Genomic DNA, 5,469 nt, shown 5'->3' on the forward strand with positions numbered 1-5,469 from the left:
CCAACATAAGGAGGGTAACTACACCCAAGAAAAAGCAAGAAACTAATCTTCTCATAACAAACCTAAAAGAAGAGAACCATACAAACATAATTACACCTCTAACAACAAAGATAACAGGAAGCAACGATCATTGGTGCTTAATATTCTCATCATCAATGGACTCAATTATCCAATAATAACACATAGACTAACATAATATATATGTAAACAGGATCCAGCATTTTTTGCATACAAGAAACACACCTCAGTGAAAAAGACACACACTACCTTAAAGTAAAAGGTTGGGATAATTTTTCCCAGCAAATGGTCCCAAGAAACAAGCTGGAGTAGCAATCCTAGTATCCAATAAAATAGACTTTCAACCAAAAGTTTCAAAAAAGATGGAGAGGGACACTACATACTGGTCAAAGGAAAAAATCCACCAAGATGAACTCTCAACTCTGAACATCTATGCACCAAATGCAAGGGCACCCACATTTGTAAAAGAAACATTACTAAAGCTCAAAACACACATTGAACCTCACACAATAATTGTGGGAGACTTAAGTACCTCACTCTCTCCAATGGACAGATCATGAAAACAGGAACTAAACAGAGACACAGTGAAACTAACAGAAGTTAGAGATTCTCTTATAGGTACAGATATGAGTCCCAGAGGAACCCAGTGGAGTTTTCAAGATCATATATACCTGACCTGCCATAAAGCCCATGGTTGGTTCTTTTCATGAAAAAAAAATCATGTTTTGGGGCCTTTCCACTGGAAAAGACCAGATAGACTCAATTTAACTTCAGATTAAATTATTTCATTCTTACTGCTAGCAGAAGGATGAGCCTTAGAGCCAAATCAAATGCATGACATTCCAAAGGGGATTAAAGGGAGAGTTTATAAATGTGGACATCACAATTGTCTCCAGCTCTATGGAATTCACAGCTGCACAAGAAATTACTTTACTCCCCTCAATTGTTTCTCACTACACAACTGATTCCACAGTGATAGGCAGGTTCATAAAAGCACAAGTGGTTAATTACCTCTTAGCAATAATACTCCTCCCCCTTTTCTTCTTCTTCTTCTTCTTCTTCTTCTTCTTCTTCTTCTTCTTCTTCTTCTTCTTCTTCTTCTTCTTCTTCTTCTTCTTCTTCTTCTTCTTCTTCTTCTTCTTGTTCCTCTTCATCTTCTTCTCCTCCTCCTCCTCCTCTTTCTTCTTCTTCTTTTTCTTCTTGTCATTTTTTTTCAAGGCAGGACTTCACCATGTAGCCTTGCTTGTCTTGGAAGTTACTATGTAGACAAGACTAACTTCAAACTCACAGATATCCACTTGTCTCTGCCTCCCTAGTGCTGAGATTAAAGCCATGCACCATCACTACCCAGCTAACAATATTGTTATTTTTATATCATACCAGTTAGCATCTGTGGTCTGCTAAAATCTCATAAGTATTTCAGGACAAAAGTCAACTATTATTAAGGGGTTCCTGGTACCTAGTTAAGCTTCTTAGCCATCACAAGGGAGTCATGTATAAGTTGTCACACCAGACCACTTTGGGAAAATAGAGAGAGGTGAGTCATTAATGACTGAGATAGAGTGACTTCTGCCTTGGAAAGTAATAATAACACAGTGTCTTCAGGTTAGGGCTGGCTACCATATTTCCACAGAATAATTCTGCTAGGTGAGCAAGATGATCTGGGTAACAACTATCGGGAAAAAAAATGACACTAGTGTACTTGAAGAAATAATTCTAGCAATTTATTTGCTGTATAAATCTCCCATCTGCCCAAGTGGACACACACACACATTCAAAGCTGCCTTCTCTTTAAACATTAACCATAGCCAGACAAATGCTATTATTATTATTATTATTATTATTATTATTATTATTATTAAAGAGCTTTTCCTGTATTAATCTCTAAGTATGCAGAAAGACTGCTCACTGAGAAGGAATTTTATTTCTATAAAACTTTAAAAATCCTTCATCTTTTACCCACTATTGCTTTATTTCTTTCATATGCATAGTAATTTAAAGTACTTTCTGCTAATTCTAGAATCAAAATATCTAAGTTTCCTGTATCAGTTTTCTACTAGTACAGAAGCAAGTCACTACAAACTTACTGGCTTGAAACTTTCCATTTATCAGCTTAAAGTTCTGTAGGTTAGTGGTCCAGATGGGCTTAGAAAAGTTGTCTCACAAGGAAAAAAATAATGTGTAGATTCAACTAAGTTCCTATTTGGAGGCTATGGTAAACATTCTACTTCTAATATCAGTCAGGTTGTTGGCTGAATTCTGTTTCCTGTGGTCGAAGGTGTGAAGTTTTCATTTCCTGGATGGCTAAGACAGTGGCTGCTCTCACATCCTGGAGGTCATTTTTAGTTTTGTGCCATGAGCCTTCTCCATTTTAGCAACAACAACAACAAAAAACTTCTTTTGTTGAATCCTTCCCATCTGACTTCTTGTTTTCCTTCAGCTGGAGAAAATATTCTCTTGCTTTTTAAAGGACCTATCTGAAAAGATTAGAGTTCCTCAGTTTATCTCCCTTTAACCATGTAGAATGATCACAAAAGTGATATTATATTCACTGGTTCCACCAACACACAAAGGATAAAGAGGATTTTAAAGGAAGTAGGTCTGTGAGAGCTATCCTGAAATTTTATCCTACCAAGACTATTGTTTACCTTCTTAGCTGATTCCTGTGCCTTTTGCTTGACCTAGTAGTCATTTTGTGAGTAAGGTACTATATATTTAAAAACTTTTGAGGATGGATGAGCAAATTGGTTCAGTGAGTAAGGCTCTTGCTGCCAAGCTTGGTGTCCTGGATTTGATTTCAGGGATCCACATGGTAGAAGGAGAGAATTGGCTCTCATTAAGTTGTCCTCTGACTTCCACATGTGCACTGTGGCAAGTGGGCGACCCTTCACCCCAATAGATAGATAGATAGATAGATAGATAGATAGATAGATAGATAGATAGATAGATAGATATAGATAGATAGATAGACAGACAGACAGACAGACAGACAGACAGACAGACAGATAGATAGATAAAGCAGTTAAGAGAACTATAGAAGCTGAAATGGTCCTGTCTTTCCCACTGTAAGATGGGAAGTAAAGTTAGGAACCTATCACCTCAGACCAATACCCAGATAATGTTCATCACTTTTCCAGGAATTTTTCTTCCTGTACTTTTGCTCAGTCTTTTATATCCCTCTCTCCTCAGACCTCATTTCATTCTTTTCATGTTTTGACCTGAATCCCTTATACTTTTTCCCTGAGATTGTAGCAAGTACCTTCCTCTCCTCTCATACCTTCCTTTCAAAGTGCAATTAAACCACAGAAAGTTTCAATTTACCTTTCTAGCCCATACTATCTCAAGCAACTTAGCAAGCCAAAGGCATCATGTGCTCAAACTCTTCTAGATTCTTAACTCTACAAAACTTCTAAAATCTCATCTGAATTCATTTATTTGTAATTTTAAAGTTTTGAAAATGTGTGTGTGTGTACATGTGTGCTTGAGGGAGTTTGTGTATGTTGCATGTGTATATGGCCCAAGAAGGCCAGAAGCCAGTGCTTGATTCCTGGAGCTGGTGGTTGTCAGCCAATGGGAATTTAATCCTGTCCTATGCAAGAGCAGTAAGTGCTTTTAACCACTGTCCCATTTCTTCAGCCCCTTCTTCTTAGTTTATGGATGCTTGTACAATTTACCATAATGGGCTAAGCCTCATTTTCATATCAATAGGAAATGAGGGCTGCAGAGATGACTCTTTATTAACTCTAGTTTTAGGGTACCTGACACCCTCTTTAGGGAAAACACTCATATACATAAAGTTTTAAAAATTATTTTAAAAAAAAGAAAGTAGCATCAGGTAAAATCAGGACACAACTTATCAGATCATCTAGAAAAGGTACTTCCCTTTCTGGAATTTCTATTTTTTATTATATCTATCTATCTATCTATCTATCTATCTATCTATCTATCTATCTTTGCACACACCTGTGCACATGTGCATGTACACATAATGTTGCAGCACTCTATGGAAGCCACACAACTTCTGAGAGCTGATTCCTGTCATTCCAACATGTGGGTAGGTTCTAGAGATCAATCTCAGCTCATCAGACTTGGTGACAAGTGTCTTTTAGTACTCAGCCTTCTTTCTGGCCCCTTTTCTGGAATTTTGGTTCTTATGGACTTGTTATTTCCATGCATTTGTGATGCCTAGAAATTCCTCAGATCTTTTCTTTCACAGGTTGCAGAATTGGTTGTCTGGATTCTCCCCTGTGAAGGTGTCACTCTCCAATATTACATTATCTGGTATTCTTTTTCTTGTCAAACTCTGAAGTCTGTATTTTATTTTTTGCTCTGCTTCATTTTTTTTCTTTGTAGATCTACATAAGAGTGATCACTAATAACCACATGACACTAATAACTAGGTTTTCTTGAAATCTCCTCAGCTCACAAAATCAATTCAAGACATAGAGGTTTATTCACAGGTGTTGGGTTTTATCTCCTATATGACTTCTCTGCTGTTTAATGAGTAAGGTCTTCCCACTGATAGATACTCTTCTCACAATCATACTTCAATTCATACTTCGCTCCTATATGAGTTATGTGGTGGGTCTGAGTTGATTTCAAAATGCTTTTCTATATTCCATATATTCATAAGGTTTATTTCATATACAAATCTTCTGCTATTAAATGCAAGTTGATTTCTGCTGAAGTCTTCCTCACAATCACTGAAAGAGTGAAACACGGGGAAGATGTTAAGGACACAAATACTATTCGGTATATGAATGGTGGGTTTTGTGAATTTGACAAAACTTGTTGACCTGAATAACACAATAAAGAGTGAACTTGGATGCAGAACATGGATTTCAGTTAATAGAATGAGTCAGCAGTTACAAAGAAATCATAACAAGTTTACTCTATAATGCAGGGTATTTCTGTTAGGGAAATCTGTGTTGAGGAAAAGCATAGTATAAGAAAACTATGAAATCCTGTTAAGGATATGTGTGTTGGGCATTTGAATACCTTCTTTTGTGAGGGGGCTAGTCAAGTCTTCAGCCATTTTGACTTAGGCACCCTCCCACTTTTATTATAGAATGCTTTCCATAGCTACCATGAGGTAGGTAGGCTCCTCTGCCACCTGTTCCCACTCCCGTGATATCCTGACTTACATCGAGCCCACTATAGCCATTGCACATGGACTGAAACTAAGAGATAGAAATCAACCTCTTCTCCCTAAGAGGAGAGCAGGTCTCCAGAGAGTGCTCTGATTCCAGGACTCAGGTGAGATCAACACTATCTCTCTAGTGACTTTCTAAGGCAGGACCAGCCTGGAGGCACAGGCCACAGAAGCAGCAGAGCAGCTGGGGCAGGGTCCTTCCTACCTCCATCTACAACTAGGAGGGACAGCTGATCCACAGACCTCTGTGCATCTTTCCCACAAGCAGAAAGCTTGCCTCCAGGGAATGCTCTGACCCC

Source organism: Mastomys coucha, chromosome X (assembly GCF_008632895.1).
Source record: "Mastomys coucha isolate ucsf_1 chromosome X, UCSF_Mcou_1, whole genome shotgun sequence".
Classification (NCBI taxonomy): Eukaryota; Metazoa; Chordata; class Mammalia; order Rodentia; family Muridae; genus Mastomys; species Mastomys coucha.